At 37.5% G+C, this 19,895-nt stretch overlaps 1 protein-coding gene across 1 annotated transcript in view; it reads left to right on the top strand.

The window, feature by feature from the left end:
• Window positions 1-19,895, top strand: part of RAP2A (RAP2A, member of RAS oncogene family) — a 35,306-nt gene that overhangs the window by 10,606 nt on the left and 4,805 nt on the right. The window lies entirely within an intron of this gene.

The raw sequence follows: 19,895 nt of genomic DNA on the forward strand, positions 1-19,895 counted from the left end.
ATCCACTAAATTTATCTTGTTACACACAATTTGAAAACTGCTATCCTAGAATATTTGTCCTCTTAAGAAAAATAAATAGAACTATCTCTGTAATAGTTTGAAACATTTATCTTTTCTTCCTGCTTTTCCAGTTTCCGACAACCGTATATAAATTCTACAGAAGTGAAATGCTTCCTAAGATGAGTTAGTAATGTTACCTCTGTTACAGAGAAAGAGAACATTGAGTCACTAAACAAAATGATAACATGAAGTCTATCTTTTGAAGAAGCGTTTATTTCTCTCGGTTGTACATATTAGAAATATGTGGATCTATTTCTCATTTCTTGTGTAATTTTATTCATTCTGATAAGGCAGGGGAGCTCCTGCCTTGTGAAAACTTAAAACAGAAAGATGTAGTAGGATTCAAACCGGGATGTCCAATTACAAGTATTATCCATCATGACAACAGGTTGCTTAGGAGGTTTGGGAAAGTCATCTTTTTATGAGGTTTGTTGCATCTGTCCAGGACGATATTGATTCAGTTCTCCCTTTGACAGTAAAAATAGATGAAGATGGTCATAATTATATATATATCTTAGTATCACCTAATAGAATTACCCAAGAGAAAGATCATAAACCTTTACTTAAGACATGTAGGAGTGTTATTTCTCATTCTTTCCTAGGAGCAACCCTTAAAAATTAATAATTCAAATGTGGAAATACTATATCATATTATTAATTCAGCACATATTAGTATTTCTTCTTTATCAGGTATTTTCACAGCTTTCTGTCAATGAAATTTGAGAGTGTTTTTCTCTGTTCTGGGATAGAGAACTTTGTTGTTTTGTTCTAAATTCTAAATACATCCATGTTTAGGTTTCTAGTGAGTATAACAAATACTGCATATATGATAATTGCTCTAATTCAGCATTTTATTTTATTGTGCACACTGATCTTATTTATGAAGATAGTAAGTGTTAATCTGGTTAAAGCTGAGTCACAGTACTTAGTAGTCATGTAATTAGGGAGAAGTTAACATCTGCACCTCAACTTCCTCATCTGTAGTATGGGTATAATACTAATTATTAGTACTAAATGTAGTGTTTCATTTACATAGTAACCCTAAAATATCAGTAGTAAAGTTTCCCCAAAAATCACACACATAGGAATTCATTCAAACATTTATCTGACTTTGTAAAACAGTATACTGCCACATGATTTCTTAAGAATTAGATTCAATTGCCTCCCCATATCTAGATAAACTAGCTAAGCTAGTAGTGTTTTTCCATTTTTTCCAATTGCTTTCTCATCTGTGTCTGAAGTGCTAGTACAGTATGTTATTTTGTCTTTGCCTTACACTAGACACTATGTTGGCTATAAATGGTGACAATATGTTTTTGTGACTCACAAAGAATTATAATGTTTTTAGTACATATATTTTAAGTATAAAGAATACTTTATAAAAAGTGATGGCACATATAATATTTCTTAAATAACATCTTTAAGTTGATAATAATAGACCTTTTTATGAATACCAAAAACTACATGAGAAAGATAATTTTAATTATTTAAATAAAATTAAAATAATAAATAATTTTAATTATTTAATTTTGAAGATTATTTTAACACTCTTGATGGCTAGATTAGGTAGGTAGGTAGATAGATATGGCCAGTATAGATAGATGGATAGACAGATAGATAGCTGGCTACTTTAGAGAGAGAAATATGTTGACAGCACTTTTTCATAAACTGATTCCAAAAGTTTTATCTGTCTTTATATTAAAGTCATCACTGTCAACATTAAATACTGGTGGGTTTAACCCACTTCATTTGCATACATTGCTAAGGTTGTTAGGCAAAATCAGTACAAGATAGGACCTGTTGTTCTGGTATGCCAAAATGTACTGTAAATGTATATGTGACAGTATTGAGTTAATTGTATATAGAGAGAGGAACAAAATGCATTTTCTAAAACAATTTGATTTCTAAGTTTTCAAAATATTTTTCCACCGAAAAACATTGCTTTTACTAGGCCATGTTTCTGAGGACTTTTTCATCCGTTATAACTCATTGTAGAAATGAAAAATCTGTCTATAAGAGTAATGCTGATGACTATATATTCACTTTTTTACATTTAGTGTATTTTGACCCTCCCTGGAAATGAAATCTTATTTTCTGTTTGTATTTAGTTATAGAATGGTTTGGGCAGAATTGTTATTTTAGAAAGCAATAGAAAAGTAAACCGATTTGTGGAAAATTGAGAAAAAGAAAAACAGTAGAATAGTTAGTCCTCAGAGAACATAGATGGGCTCCTGGCTAAAGATAAAAGTTAATTATCAAGGATAGTCTAATATAGATTAAAAAATAAAAAAAAGGAGCTTTATCTTTATAGAATTTTTTTATTTTTGCATTTAGCAAAATATCCAAATACAGTGTATATAAAACCACAGAATCCAAAATATAATGCCCTCCTCCACCAAATGACCCACACCTATGCTCAAGACTGTTCTTTATTCTTTATCTGCTTTTGAATCAACACTCCAAACAAACTGTGGCCGTCAGTAATGTTGTTACAGTGAAGGGCTGGATGCCCACAGTAAGACCAATAGTTAAATACATGTATGCACACATACTTGGAAGCTAACTGGAAATTAAGACAACTTTTTTTAGTTTATTCTGAAGAGCAAGAAATGAGAAAGTAATTTCTCAGTGGTTAATTCAGTTCGTGCATACTGACTAATCCTAATGACACAAAACATTTTTTCAGTGGACTTGCATGGAGGAGCAGTAATGTTTGCATAAACTATCTGTTCTTGCTCTGAAAAGGCCATTACTCAGGTTCAGCTTCCAGGTGCCTTAGTTGAGGAAGGACATGAACAGAGTGTCTCAGTAGATGGAGCTGCTGCATGGAGTGCTGGGCGGGAAGGACCCTCCAGCAGCATGCATGTGGGTGCAGCAGCAAGAATGCTGTGGTCACCAGCAGCAGTTACCTTGAGAGAAGCAGCCAATGTGGCATGTTTACATCTGTGCCTAACAAGTCAGCACCTTGATTATGGTAGGATACCTCCCAGAGGTACATATGTTTGAAAGGCTGCCCTTGATGATAGAAAATATTTATTCCTAAGACCATCCTGAGCACATCAACTGGTTTGATTGAAAGAAACACTTGGACATTTATGGAAGAAGGGACTGTTTGGGGGAAGGAGATTTGGTCCATGGCTCTCATCAACACATCCTATTAACATAATGAGTCTAGAAGCTTTTCTTTGCAGGCCATACTGATTGGCTCCTAACATTCCTTTGATTTCGTATCAGTGCTTTGATCTGGTCTCTTTTCTCTAAAAGTGACCACATGTCTCTGTTTACCAGGGACAGTTCATGTGTCTGCCTGTTGGCAAGGCACATTTATTTACAGTGCCCATTTCCATCTCAGAACTCTCAGGATTAAATTACATGGTCATTTTCAACTCTAACCTCAAATTCCCTGTTTCTGGAATCATCACAATTCACATCCCATTTTTACCTATATTTTTGTGATAATCTAGTCTATATAAAGAGTCTGTCTCTTTAACCAACATTCTTTGGTATTGCATTTGTTAATGTGGATCAGCAAATCCTGATGAACTGGAACTTGTATGCAGTTTTTAAAAATGACATTTTTGTTAAGCATGCTGGCTTAAAGATGGCTGCAGATCCTTGACACAGCTCCCATTGAGCAGAGGATCTGTTTCCCCTCCCCTACGGTCTGTGCTGGCCTGGGACTACTGTGACCAGCAGAGTGTGGCTGAAGTGATGCTAAGCAGGTTTTGGGCCTAGTCACTAAGAGGAGTAAGCACCTTCCTCCACCCGAGCTCCTATGACAAGTCCAGCTACCCTGCTGGAGAACGCACAAAGAGGGCTGAGGCTACAATGGAGAGTAGCCATGCCTCCCAGCATGCCAGGCCTGCAGTGAAGCCATCTCTGACCCTCCGCTCTGCCCAGCCCTAACCAACACCCAGTCAATGCTACACAGAGCAAAATTGCCCAACTGAGCTCTGCCTGAATTCCTGACCCATCTCATCATGAAATACAGTAAAATGATTATGTTAAGCCATTAGGTTTTAGGGGTGGTTTTTTATGCAGCAGTAGTTATCTGAAACAGCAAAACATTTTTGGGTACCTGTTGTAGAAATTATTTTGACAAAAGTACTGTTGATCCTTTGGATTTCTCTGTGAAGATCTTAAAAAAAATACTTACTGGAGATAGATGATAAGTAAATGAGTTAATTTATCTTAAATCATAAAAGGTGGCAACTTGATGTAAGCACCTACCATTTGCCCTCACGATTTATCTGCCCAGTGTCTTTTTACTGTTCCTACCCACACTTTGGAGACCACGTTTGATTTTGTTAAGAACATATTAGGGCCTCCTGGGTGGCTCAGTCAGTTAAGCATCTGACTCTTGATTTCAGCTCAGGTCATGATCTCAGGGTCTTGGATCGAGCCCTGGATCAGGGCTCTGCTCGCTCTCTGTCTACCTCCCTGTATGCTTCTCTATCCCTCTCTTAAAAAAAAAAATGAAGAAGACTATAACATATTAAAGTTTAGTTTCAGCATAAAATTAAGTATATGTATGCCCTTTGACATATACTACCATTTAATTTAACAAAAAAAAGTTTCTTCCATGTATTTGTTTGGTGGTCAACTGCTTCAATTTTGATATCCAGCACCTGGCATGTAGAAAGTTTGTTGAATTCATGAGTATAGGTCCCTTCAGGTCATTACATTCTGGATTTTGGCCATTTCCTCCCAAATATCTGGAGATCCCAACCCTCCCCCCCACCACCACAAATCAGATTAAGTATTTCAGTATCTGGTGCAAGGTATAAAAAGATTAAAATATTCTGAATAGGGTTCATCCAAAAATGCTTTTCTCAGACTGGCAGCCATTGGTATGTTTGCATTGTTTCTGTGATATTTCCACTACAGTCTACATTGCAAAAACTGTCATACTTGAAGATCTTCATTTCATTAACCCATTCTGTTTTGAATGTCTATAAAATAATTGATTCCAGTGTTGGCAATAGAGCGACGTTAAAAACAAGCCTAGCCCTTGTTTTCCTGAGGGCCCAGATGTAACTTCAAACATAGCACAGCTGGTGTAAAGCAGAAACAAGACTTTATCTCAGAACTCCTAACTCTCTTCACAGTTTTGTTTTTGTTTTCTCCTTTCTTTCATTATCTCACTAGGGCTTCAGAGCCATGGTTCATATCTAATGACTTAGCAGTGTTTGGAGTGGGAAGATGACTGGAATAAGAAAAGATACTTCTGTTTGGAGAAAATGGGAAATTGTCAGCCTTTGATATTAGAAGGAATAGTATTCTTTTTTTTTTTTTTTTCTCTAAAATCAAATGATCTTCAGTAGATTTGGTCATCCTTGCCAGGCAAATGAGAGCCAGAGATAGAGGAGATAAGATGCTATATAACGTTTTTTGTACATTTTTACAAATCTATCATCACAATTAAGATTCTAGAACTGACTTACTAACAGATGGTTTGAGAGAACTTAGAAAAGAATAATTAGCATTTCTGTAGTATTTTACAGTATCCATAATACTTTAATGGCTAATTCATGTAAACTGCTTAGTGCAGTGTCTGGCACCTCCTAAGCCATCTACAGATGCTAGCTATTATTAGTAAAGTCATCGCCATCATTCTCCTCAGCATAATAATAAGATTCATTAATATTTCCATGTCACAAATAAGGAACCTATGGCTCAGAAAGATCACCTGACATCCAAGGGAGCAGAGCCAGGCTTTTTCTAGGTTCCCTAAATCCAAATCCAGTTCTGTCTCCCTTATGATACACTCCATCAAGATTTTAGCCAGTGGGCAAATTGTGGTTGACCTTGACTCTTAACCTAAGGATAAGCTTTATCTAGTCATTGCAGAGCCACTGCATATTTTTCTGAGGCAGCAGTTTGGGGGGATGGGGAGAAAACTGTGTGTAGTATTTTAATATAATTACTGTGGAAGTGGCATAAAGAGTAAAATACAGAGGTGAGAAATTGAAGGTGGGATCAGTTAGGAGACTTGCATAGCTCAGGCATGAGTTATTTTGGAAATGGAAAGGTTTCTGTAGCAGGAATGCAAACAAAGGGACAGATTTTCTCATGTCCAATAATCCTTGCTCTTCCCATCCTCTGTAATCTATACTAGATCTGTGACAGCCCCTCATCCCAACCCCATCCCCAACTATTAAAGACTGTTTGTTGAAGACTTCTCACTAGCTATTCTCCCTTGCTGGCTCCCAGAGACTTCTTTATAACTGTTTCTAATTTCTTTTAACTTCAATGTGGGTTTGAATCCTGACACTGTCTGTAACCTATCCTTCTCCATTGGCTACTCTTGGGCACCACAACCTCTGCCAATGGTGATAGTTTCCAGCTCTTTCATTGTGCATTTGTTTGGTTTTGTATTTTCCATATGTCACCTGTTACTTCTCCTGGTTCAAATGAGAAAACCTTTTTAATAGACATCACCAACCCATCTTCTGCCACTTGAACCAGCCAGTTACAACATGTCATGTGTAACTGATGTATTCTTCCCCTGAGCTCTTTATTGCTGGGGAGAAGAAATCCTATTTCTCTGTTGGTCTGGTAACCCAAGCTTTCTAGAAGTCTAGTGTGTTGGGTTTTGAGGTTTGTTTTTCCTTTCAGTTTTATTTGGTGCTATTTGTGTTGTAATTTGAAAAGTAAGAAATACTTTGATATCCTACAGCAATAGTAGAACAACCTCCCAGGACAAATACCTCTCTAATCATAATTTAAAAGTTCTTAAAAAATTTTAGCTCTTCCTAGCTTTGCTTGCATCTTTAAGTCATCTTCAATCAAAGGTAGCTTTTAAGAAATATTTGTAATTGAACCTTAACTGTGTACCAGATACATACAAGTTTTCATTCATAAACATTTTTGCCCCAAATTCTGAAATGAATAGGTGCCAAGAAGATGTATTCTGTAACTTAATCTGATACAAATGTAGGTAACAGTTCAGATAACTTGCATATCCCTGAGCAGTTGACTCAGTGTGGTCTCTTCAAGGACAATTAGTTGGACCAGTCTTTAAATACACAGGTTTCAGATTAGAACTCTCACTAAAGGTAAAATTCATGTTTTATGTCTGAACACATTTGTTCCTTTGATAGAGGAAAGCTGAGTGTTCTTATATGTATCCAACTTGAATTTTGCCCAATATTTAAATTATGTAGGAAGACCCATACCTTGTTGACAGATTTTAAAATTATCTATTTTGATTTGGTGACCAAATATATATTAAAATACAGATTGAGATTTAGCTACACATTAAAGTATCAAATGTAGACCAGTAACTGCTTTCTTCTGCCTTATTTTGAGTATCTTGAATATGGTACTTAAAAAAAAAATAAGATAATCAACTTAAGGTTTATTCAGATAATTTTTTGCATTTGGTTCTTAAGTGACAAGATTTTAGGCTTCTAGTTATAAAGACTTCCTTACAAAGAACACATTACTGGGATAGAAAAATCTCCATTTCTAATAAATAAAAAGTCAAACTAAATGTGTAGTCATCACTTTCTTTTTAATATAGACATTTGAAGTGCTGTGGTATCCTAATAAGCCTAAAAAAAACTCTGGTCAGGTGGATCCAATTTACAGATCTGAGAGTGAAGAAAATGTTCAAAATTATTACCATTTTTATTTCCAGCGACATGCACTTTAGTATTAGTATTCCTTACACTTTCAATCTTTAGCCAATTTTGAATATAAATTAAACAGCATAGAACTTGGACAGAAATTTAAAATTGATTAGCTGTGTTCAGCTGAGTAATAAATGATCAACTGACTCATGCACTTGATGTGCCTTAAACCCCATAGCCATCATGCATGCTCACTCAGGTTGTCTTGAAGGTTATTCTCTGTTCCTATTTTAATGAGGAAATCATTTTTTTAAGTTTTTTTTATGATTTTTTTTGAGAGAGAGCATGGGCAGGGGAGAGGGGGAAGTAGACTCCCCTCTGAGCTGTGAGCCCAATGTGGGGCTCCATCCCATGATCTCAGGATCATGACCTGAGTCAGAGGCAGGCACTTAACTGAGCCACCCAGGTGCCCCAGTGAGGAAACCATTTAGATAATTATCTTGTTTATTGATTGGTTTGGGGTTTGTTTGGGTTTTGTTTTTTGTTTTTTGTTTTTTGTTTTTGCAGTTTCAATTAATTTTTTTTTTTATTGAGGTATCACTTCTATGCAATTAAGTGCATACATCTTAGATGTGCAGCTGGATAGATCCTACATGAAGGTGCAGGATGGACATTTCATGCAACAGAGCAGTTTCCCTCCTGGTCTGTCCCTGTCACTTCCATACTCAAAGACTGTCACACAGTAGCCATATCTACTCCTGAGCTGCTGGCTCTGTCCCTCGGCATCCTCTTTGTGAGATTCATCCATGTTGCTTATAGCCATAGTTAACTCCCTCCTGAGCTGCAGTAGTCCCCTCCTATGTATACACTATGGTTTTATTCTCTCTCCTGGGCTTGGGCATTTGGGTGGCTTCTAGATAGGGGCTATGATGATAAGGCTGCTGGGAACATTTCAGTACATAGCTTTGGCTGCATTTGTATATGCTTTCTTTCGGTGTGTATATGTAGGAATGGAATGATCGGGTCATAAATGCATACATTCAGCAGTCGCAAGTACTGCCAAATGATTTTCCCAAGTAGCTCTCCCAGTTTCCTCTTCCACTGATCTTGGCAGTCTTTTGAATTTTAGCTAATCTGGTAAGGTTCTAGTGGTACTTCGTTGTGGTTTTAGTTTTTGTTTCCCTGGTGTATAATGATGTTGAGCACCTTTTCACATGTTTATTGATAACTTGGGTGTCTTCTTATAAGAAACACCTACAGGTGTTTGTCCATTTAAAAACTATATCGTTTTCTTATGTAGAAATTCTTTATACATTCTGGATAGAAATCCTTTGTTAGATACATGTATTGCAAATTCCTTTGCCCAATTTTTGGCTTACCTTTTCACTTGCTTAAGAGTTTGTTTTAATGACATAAATTCTTTTTTTTTAAAGATTTTATTTATTTATTGAGACACACAGAGAGAGAGAGAGAGAGAGGCAGAGACACAAGCAGAGGGAAGAGCAGGCTCCATGTAGGGAGCCCAACGTGGGGCTCAATCCCGGGTCTCCAGGAGCATGCCCTGGGCTGAAGGCAGGTGCTAAACCGCTAAGCCACCCAGGGATTCCCCAATGACATAAATTCTTAATTTTAATGAGTTTATTCCAATTCATTAATCTTTCCTTTTATGGTTATTTTGTGTGTGTGTGTCCTAATATATTTTTCTAAGATTCTTAAAGAATGTTAATAATATAGAAAGAGCTAAAAAATGTACATTTACAGTGTTGCATAATTACCATCCACAAACTTTCAGAAATAAAATGTCCAAGTGGTAAGAGTTGAAGACTAAAATATCATTCTCTGTTTATTAGTAGTAATTTGAGAATATATAGGAAGACCTTTGATAAGGTAAAATTTGAATGGCAAATGATTTTTATCTTGCAATAGTAAAAGAAACATTTGTGTCTGGAGACAACATACATCTTTAAAGAGACTCACAGGTATTGTCAATAAAGGATAGGTGAAAATCCAGAATAATATTAAGGTAAACATGAAGTAAATAACCTACTGAGTAGGATATTTTAAAAATAAAACTTTTATAGGAAAAAAAAAGTAGCCAGTTCCACATGAAAATCACCATTTTGTAAGCTCGAAGCTAAGAGGAGATGGTCTTTAATGTCTATTAAGAATTCCATGATAAACCAAAATCTTCTTAGTAAGAAGTAGTGATTTGATAACCAGGATCATTTTAAACATGGTCCAGGGAAAGTGTATTAAAAACAGAGTAATAGGGGCACCTACATGGCTCAGTGGTTGAGCGTCTGGCCTTCAGCTCAAGTTGTGATCCTGAATCCTGGGATCAAGTTCCACATTGGGCTCCCCACAGGGAGCCTGCTTCTCCCTCTTCCTGTGTCTCTGCCTCTCTCTCTGTGTCTCTCATGAATAAATTAAATCTTAAAAAAGAAACAGGGTAATAGAAGACAAACAGTTGTTCCTTTTGGGGTTCTTAGGTTCTTAGCCATGAGATAAAACTATACTTGTAAAAACAATAGTTTACCTATGAATCATTTCCAATTTCTTTTTTTTTTTTTTTTTTTTTTTTTTTTTTTGTCGAAACCACTGCCTGCTCTGTGTCTTTGAACCAGTCCATTAGTATGCCTCGTTGGTGTAAACTACAAATATACTTTATATTTCATTTCTTTCCACTGTCATTGCCATCAACTCAATTCAAGTCCTTGTTGTCTCATGCCTAGAACACTGCAGGTGTCTCCTATCTTCCTGCTACTGTCGTGCCCCCTAAAATCCATTCTCTGCGTGTTAGCCACACTGATCTCTTAACACATGTGCCTTGTAAATTGCCTGCTGAAAGGCCTTCAGTGGTATTTTCTTGTTCTTAGAATACTGGCCATTGGTCCTTTTTATCCCTCATGCTCTTTTTTCTTGCTCTTTTTTTTAAAAAACTATTATTTATTTGGCAGAGAGAGGGTGTGCACACACAAGCAGGGGGAGCAGCAGGCAGAGGGAGAGGGAGAAGCAGACATGCCTGCTGAGCAGGGAGCTGAACTCTGGTCGGGGCTCCATCCCATGACCCTGAGCTCATGACTGGAGCCAAAGTCAGATGCTTAACCATCTGAGCCACCCAGGTGCCCCCCTCTTGCTCTTTATGATATAACCATGGTGGTCTCCTTTTTTTTTGTTTTTTGTTTTTTTTTTGGTGGTCTCCTTTTTGTTGGTGAATAAGCCTGCCACTTTCTCACTGCCTATCTTTTACATTTTCTTCTAAAATGTTTAATTCTGGGTTTTTCCCATGCTTCAACTCTGAATCTTCAAGCTTGTGCTTTGATTTCTTCTTCCTGGAAATGCCTTCTTTGATTACCCCTTGTAATTAATATTGGCCTGCCCAAGTTACTACATAATGATCAGGATCCATCTTCTTCATAACAGCCATCACAATCTTTAGTTATATCATCTATTTGTTGATAGTGTTTTATCCAACTTGTATATAAACTTCAAGGACCAATCATTTGTCATATATCCCCAGTCCCTCAACAATGCCTAGTAGATACTCAAGAGCTATATATATTTTTTAAGATTTTATTTATTGATGAGAGACACACAGAGGCAGAAACACAGGCAGAGGGAGAAGCAGGCTCCCTGCAGGGATCCCGATGTGAGACTCAATCCCAGGACCCTGGGATCACTCCCTGAGCCGAAGGCAGACGTTCAACCACTGGGCCACCCAGGCGTTCCCCACTCAAGAGCTATATTAATAAAAATCTATGCACCCCAAATTCTTAATGGTATAAAATCTAAACAAGAGTTCAGACAAATGAACTAATTAGTTACAAAAGTAAGGGAAGATTTTTATTTAAAAAAAAAAAAAAAGATGAAATTTGACCTGAGCTTGGAATGATATTTAGAATTCGATTGATGGAAAGTGATGAATCACTAAACTCTACACCTGAGACTAGTATTACACTATATGTTAGCTAACTGGAATTTAAGTTAAAACTTGAAAAAAATTTAAAAGTAATAAAAATAATAACAGCAGTTTCATTGGTGGGGACCACTACAGTTAAATGACCACCCTGAACAAAGAAACAATTTAGAGCAGAAGATTCTCTTTGGAAAGTTGTAGGAGATAAGGTTGAATTAGATATGAAGGGCAAGAGTTTGATATAGCTGAAGAACTAAATAGAAGGGTTTGGGTATGACACGGTTCCCAATTGAAAGCTAATGTCAGCCCTGGCAGAGGGGCTATGATTTTTCTCTGTGACCTGCTTTAACTGTGGCTCACAAATTTTGGTGTGTTATATTTTCATTTTCTTTCTATTAAATCTCTTCTGGCTTTCCTTGCGATGTCTTCTTTGACCCATGGATTATTTAAAAGTGGATGGTTCAGTTTCCAAATATTTGTAGATTTTCTATCTTTCTGTTACTGATTAATTCCATTGTGATCTGAGAACATACTTTGTATCATTTCAGTTCTTTGATATTTGTTACAGTTTTTATAGCCCAAATATGGTCTATCTTAGTGAATGTTCCCCACACTTTGGCAAGAAAGTATTCTGCTTTTGTTGAGTGGAGTGTTCTATAAATGTTAATTAGATAAAATTGGCTAATAGCCTTTTGCCCTGCTTCTCACAACTATGGTCATCTTCCTGGCAAAGTGAGCAGAGAGAAAAGAGAAGGAAAAAGAGGGAGATATAGAGATTTCTCATATGACCCCTGACCCCATACATGCATAGCCTCCCACATTATCAACATCTCCCACCAAAGTGATACATTTGTTACAGTTGATGAGCCTACATTGACACATCATAATCTTTCAAAGTCCATGGAGTTCACTCTTACCTTAGAGTTTACTCTTAGTGTTGTACATTCTGTGGATTTAGACAATGTTTAATAACTTGTATCTGTCATTATGGTATCCTACAGAGTATTTTCACTGCTCTAAAGATACTCTGTGTTCCACCTATTTATCCTTTCCTTCTACCCATCCCAGTTCCTGGCAACCACTGATCTTTTAACTGTCTCCATAGTTTTGCATTTTCCAGAATGCCATGCAGCAGAAATCATACAGTGTATAGCCTTTTCACATTGGTTTCTTTCACTTAATAATCTGCATTTAGGGTTCCTCCTGTCTTTTCATTACTTGATAGCTCATTTCTTTCTTTTTAATGCTGAATAAAATCCCATTTTCTGGATAGACTACAGTTTACTTATCCATTCACCTACTGAAGGATATCTTGGTTGCTTCCAAGTTTTGGCAATTTTGGATAAAGTTGCTATAAACATCCATGTGCAGGTGTTTGTGTGGACATAAGTTTTCAGCTCCTATGGTTAGTAAATACCAAGGATTGCTGAATTGCATGGTAAGAGTATGTGTAGTTTTGGAGGAAACTACCAAAATGGCTTTAACAGCTTACATTCCCACAGAATGGGAACAGAACAGGAACAGGAACAGAAATGAGTGAGAGTTCCTGTTGTTTCACATCCTCACCAGCATGTGGTGGTGTCAGTTTTCGGACTTTGGCCACTCTAGTAGGTGTGTAGTGGTATTTCATTGTTGTTTTAGTTTGCATTTCCCTGATGACATAGGATGTTGGAACATCTTTTCATATGTTAATTTGCCATCTGTATATCTTCTTTGATGAGGTGTCTTTTAAGGTCTTGGGCTAGTTTTTTATTGGGTTATTTTCTTATTGTTGAGTTTCAAGACTTCTTTGTATGTTTTGAATTATAATCGTTTATCAGATGTGTCTTTATCAGATGTAAAAATATTTTCTCCCTCAAAAGCTTTTTAATACATTTAAAATGCCTGAGTTGCATTGTCATGATCCATTGGTTCCTCACAAACTATTAGGAATCCATTCTTCTGATACAGTGTCAGCTCTTAATTTCTTGGAAAGCAGATTATCTTTATTAACATTGGAATGGAGTGTCTCTGATAGCTTTGAATATCTTTTTAGTGTCCTTACTCTCCTTGCTTAACTTTTATATTACATTTATAAGTTTCCCTCTGTCTTCTTCAGTATGCATTCTGGAACCAAGAGAAAGTCAGAGTGGAGGAGTGTGGTTTCCTTTCATTATTCAAGCTAAATTACCAGAAATGCCCTTTTAAGATGAAATGTTTAGTCACTTCAAAACAAGTCAGTCTAGAGGAAGAGAGCGGCCTTACTTAGCTCATGTTTTCCATCCTTGGAAGTATTGATGTTTCATGCTAGCAAACTGTGGTAGGAACTGTCACCTCCTCGCCAAAAACAATCCTTTTTCTTCAGGACTGCTGTAATACTTTACAGAAAGATTAAAAATATCAATCCCAAGGGTGGGGAAACAGACACTCTAATTTAAGCACTATTGGTTGAAGTATCAATTTTGGGATGTCAGTTAACACTGTGTGTGTGTGTGTGTGTGTGTACACACGTGTGCTAATTTAGAAATGTGATTTTTCTGGTTCAAAAGTCATGCCACACTCACGCAAATATACCTTTGAGATGGAAATCACACTTCTAGGTGTAGTTCATCAGATTGCTGTTTGTTAGTTAAAAAAAAAAAAAAAGGTGGGGGGGGGAATGGGAACCGTTTCTATGTACCAGTAGGGAAGGAATAATTAAATTATAGTACAGCTACAATATAGAACCTATAATATGTAATACTCCTTAGCCATTAATAGAATGTATATCATTTATTGAAATAGAAATTTCCATGATATCAAGTGAAAATATCAAGCCACTGAATATAATTAGTATAATCCCCTTTTACAAGAATTTATGTCTATGTTTATAAAGATTCGTACAGGAAAAGAATCTGGAAGGATAGATACCAAAATATATTATTCTCGTGGAAATGGGATTTAAAACGTTTTTCATTTCCCTCTTTACCTATTTAAATATTGCTAGAGATTTTTATCATTATGTATTATGGTTGACCCTTAACCAGCACAGATTTGAACTGTGTGGGTCCACTTATATGCAGATATTTTTCAATAAATACAGTATAGTAAATGTAAATGTATTTTCTTTTTAATGAGTTTCTTAACATTTTCTTTTTCTAGTTTATTATAAGAATTCAGTATATAATATATATAACATACAATGTATGTGTTAAGCAACTGCTTATGTTATTGGTAAGGCTTCCAGTCAACAGTAAGCCTACTAGCAGTTGTTTTTGAGGAGTCAAAAGTTATATGCAGTCATTTGCCGTCTTCCCACATTGTTCAGGGTCAGCTGACCTTATTTAATCTGACCAAGGAGAGGGGAAAGAAAACCTACTTTCATTTTGGAGAAAAGAAAAGATTTCTATATTCAAAACGGTAAAAGAAATAGAACCTATGAGAAGGGCCCAGATGTTACAAATGACAGCTCATGAGTTGGGGATAAAGTTTTTAACATTGACTTTTTAATGCTAATGTTTAACAGAACTGACAGAAAGGACAGAACGGGTTGTTTGAAATATGAGTTCTGCATCACTAATGATGTTCAGATAGAACCATTTGGTAAGGTTGTCATGGAAGTGATTGGAGCATCGAATGGTTTGACATTTTGCCTTGAGACTCTCTTGGTAGATGAGATTTTTAACATGGGTAGAAGGTTGAATAAGGGCACCTATAAAAATCTTTCTGATGTTCATTCCTAAACTCAGAATTGTATTTCAACCTGCTTGTGAAAAAGTGGCTAGGAAGAGAAGCAGCATGATAAAATTCACGTGAGGCATGACCTTCTTTTAATACGCTACCATACAACATCCTCGAAAGGGAGTTAAAGGAGCTGACAGGAATGGTTTCTGTCTACAACTTATCACTGGTGAAGAAATGAAGGGAAGAAGGAACTGATTCTGAACTTGCCACAATAGAAAACCATGAACTGTATAAATACAATATTATTTGAGATCATGAAACCAATTAGGCCTTTGATTTCTAAACCCTGCTGAACCTCACAATTAGTCTTCAGAGCTTACACATACAGTACATATTTTTTCATAGGCTCTTTGGGGGTCCTGATCCCACAGATTCAGATTCAGTAGCTCTGGAGTAGGGCCTGGGGATCAGTATTTTTTAATTCTTAAGTTATATTGGTGATTGGCCAAGTTTAGACACAACCATAAATAAAATACACATATACACATATCAGGGAAGTTACCAAAAAAGGGGAGAAAACAAAGACCATTGGAAATATCAAATGTGTTGAACTATTCACAAAGCTGCCTCACTGAGAAGCCTGTCAGCAATCTACAGCAAAGTGATACTCCAGTCTATATTTTTGATGTTCCATTCAGTGCATTGAACAGAGCTGCTTAAAAGAACTAACTTACCAATACGTTATGTAATCATGCTCGTGGATGCAATAAACAACGTGAAAATGCATGTTGATAAAACGTGTGTGTCTGCAGACTCTTAAAGTTGTTTGATCTGCATCACCATAACCCTGGTCATGCTCTTAAAGGAAACGTCAAGGAAGATACACTAAAGTCGAGGAGAAACCAGCTGATTGATGTTTAAGACGTAGACAGGGTGGTATCCTGCTCGTGATCAGGTTCACAGTAATACATATACTGAACGGCTTTGGAATCCATCTTCAATTTCACTCCCAAATTATGTTAGTTAGACAAGGGGGAGTAGAAGGCAACTTGTAACACTATTAACGAATCTAGAATATGAAATGAGAGGAATTGCCATCAGCTGCTATGCAAGTGCCTGGTCTTCCTAGATAGTGTAATTGACCCTGTTATAAATGGCACATTTGTCTTCCAAGGCCACTCTGCCACCCAGACTTGCAAGGTCTGTTTAGCTGCCAGTGAGCTAGTTCCCTGCACTACGAGGCTTCAGGCCACAGGAGCTGTGGGAGGTTCTACAGACGGAACCCGCAGGCCGTGTGCAGGCCCTGAACCACCCCGGATGCTCCCCTGGCTTTCACATTGTCTCCTGCATGTCCTTCTGGAATGTTCTTTCCCAGGCACCTGCCCAGCAAACTCCCCTTACTCTCCTTCTTGCTCACATGCCACCTTCCCAATGAGGCCCACCCTCATCATCTAACTTAAAATTGCACCTTGTGCCCCCAGTCCCTGCCCGGACCCCCATTTTCCTTTCTGCGGGACACTTAACACCTTTCAGTAATTATTTGCTTCGTGTCAGATGTCTGTCTCTGCTAGATTGTCATCACTTTGAGGGCAAAGATCTTTGTTTCGTCCGTTGATGTATCTTAAGTGCCTAGAATAGCATCTGGCACATAGTAGGCTCTTACTCAAAGAGTTATATGTTAAGTACATGTATGAATGTATATATGATGCATTGATCATTTATCGCTAGTTATTTAAGCTGTGCAGGCAGCTTTCATCAGAGCCTTCCATGTTCCCTTGGCTAAAACCATCCCGCAGCCAAGGTCCTGAGCCCCCGCACACTGGCAGGGACCGCTCCCCTGGTAGAGTTGGAAGTCTCTACTGCTTGGTGTCTTGTCCCCACGAGATCTGAGGCAACTTCCCCCACATTTTGGCTTTTGTTCTCCTGTATACTTTCACACCCCTTGTAAAGATCAGCCTGTTGGGGTTGTGCTTAGAACAGTACTAAAGCTCTCAGCAATCACTCGGTAAATGATTATGTATTGATTATCAGTGGTGGCCCACTGCGTTCTGATTTTTAGTTTAAGAGCACCTTAGGAATTCTCTAGTCCAGCTCCTCTAATAGTTCAAGAACCTGGAGAACCAGGAGATTAAGTTCATTTTCCAAATTCACCAGACAAGCTGGAAGCAGTTCTGGAACTGGAGTCCGGGTCTGGGGTCATGTGTCTGTTTTTTTAGTACACCGTTTTGCTACAGCAAGGGAGGAAGGTTTCCCCGTGCCCTCCTCTCCTCTGTCAACACAAGGCACCTCTTCTTTCTTCTTTCCTTTTGCTTTCTCACCCACCTTTTTCCTTAAAGAGGATTTGGTTTCTCCAAATCTTACCCCTACATCTAGGACCCATTTTGTCATCCCAACCCAAAGCCTGGAGCTTGCTTCCCCACAGATACCCATATTTGGAGAAGGCTTTCCTGCTTTGCTTGTTGCCTGCTAACCTCATGCTCATGCCTGGCAGGGGGGAGGAGAAAGGGGGAAACCTGGTTGGTGGCAGGTGGCTGCGCATTCCTTAACTTAGGGTCAGTCTGTTCTGCCTGCCTGTCCAGGAGCTCCTCACCTCCATCAGCTTCTCTTGTGTCTGACACTTGGAGATGCAGCAGTCTCCCAGCAGTGGGCAGGAGGGGAAAGAAGTACTGCCCTGCATTTATGTAGTATTTGGATGCTTCTAGGTGATCTCTTTAGCTTTACAGCAACCCATGTGTTAAGTGGGAACAGATACTCTTACTCCTTTTTTACTGACAAGGAAGTGAAATACAGGTGAATAGAGTAAATGCTTTGCTCGCAGCCTCAGTGGCAGGGCTGGAAGCTGAGCCTCCGAATCCTGGTTCAGAATCTTTTCTACCGTGTCATATTTTAATGTTAACAGAAAGAGCCAGAATTTCTCACTGTCTGCTCTTCTGAAACGTACCTAATACCTTTTTTCCTGAAGACCTTACCCAGTCTTTGAAAGTCTTCTGAGGATATCAGTCGATTTCTCTACGAATTTTAGCATGTTGGTCTTAGCAAAGATCACTGACAATTCAAACAATGATGTAATGGGCAGGTTCTCTGATACTAACTAAATTGTCATCTTCATTTGACAATTCTTAAATGCTGTCACATAAGGACCTATGTTTGCAGGGTTGTGGTTGCCCTTTTGAGAATCTGTTGGTAACATTTATTTGGATTCTTGATTCAAACAGTGTATCATACAGAATATAATGATTCAATATTTTTACAAGTTTTGAAAATCCACATATTTGTAGTTTTTAATTAGAAGTGTAAGAAGTCTTTCTTTACATAGGAAGCATACTGTATTTAAACTAAAAATATTCTCTAAAATGTTTATTTCTTAGCTAATAATAGAAAATGATGTCTAATCACTTTCCTTTTTAAGTCTTGTAAACAGAGATTGAAATTAATTTTAACCTAATTAAATCTAACCAATACGTTTACTCAATTATATTAATGTTTATGTTACCTCAGGCCAAACCAAGTGTTCTAAAACACACTGTGGCATATATACTCTCATAAGAAAAATGAAATGCAGTTATATCTTTGCAAGTAAAATAAGGTAGTGACATTGTCCTGATATGACTGGCAGTGTTAGCTCCTGCCAAGCTTCTCTGCACAGCAGGTCAAGAGGGCTTGTATGCAAAGCAGCTGATACACCGTGGCTGTAATGCAGCTTCATCTTGCTGCCATTTGTCCTTTGAGAGGCCACAGGGCACACGTAAATGTTGGTAGGTAAGAATCCTAGAAGATGGGGAAAACTCTTGTGTCATATGTCCAGAGCGCTCAGTATGGTGAGGCCAGAAAGCAGAAGGCACGAGTAGTATACCATAAATTCATAAAAGTCATTGATAGAAATCGGAGTTGTCCAAGTCCGTTTCCTGCAGAGTAACAGTTCTAGATTTACCTTTGATACTGCTATCTCCCCCACATTTTTAAATTTTTATGTTTCAGATTGCTAAGTGGCACACCACCTGGAGCATGCCCTCTTGTTGAAACCATTCTCAGTTTGATCTAGTGCCAATGAAAAAAGTGAGACTCTGTTGGAAATATAATTTATTCTACAAATTAGAATGAGAGGAAAGACCCGTTTTAACAGAATGATAAAATTGTGGAAGTATTCTCACGAATATTAACCACCCACCCTTACTCAGTTTCCTGAATGATAAAGACTCTGTCTCGCCCCAGTGAAGTCTTGACCCACATGACTGTTTTGTCTTAAGAGATTAGCTGTGTCCAGTCACATTTGTTGTTGCTTGTGTGCAACTTTGCGGTTTACTTCTTTGATAAATTAGAGATGCATTTTGCTTAGGGGACAGCACACACACACACACACACACACACACACGTTGATTTATACTATAAAATCATGAGAAGCTTTTAAAATGATGTTTAAAGTAAACCTAATAGCCTTATGAAAATATATTAGCAACATTTCATAGAACAAACATAAATGAAAATAGTAAATAAACATGCAGAGTAGCACCATGTATTTTTACAAGGTAAGAAAGCATTGTAAAGAGAATCATCTGTAGGTACCAAAATGATGTAGGGCCTTTTTTCTTTCTTCCTTTCATACCTTTTGTTATCCTTATTGGTTGAGGCTTTTCCAAATGCCATAACTCACAGACACCTTATGTTAGTCTGTCTGGCTGTATAACAGAAATACCATAGACCGT

The sequence above is a fragment of the Canis lupus genome, chromosome 22, assembly GCF_003254725.2.
Source record: "Canis lupus dingo isolate Sandy chromosome 22, ASM325472v2, whole genome shotgun sequence".
Taxonomy (NCBI): Eukaryota; Metazoa; Chordata; class Mammalia; order Carnivora; family Canidae; genus Canis; species Canis lupus.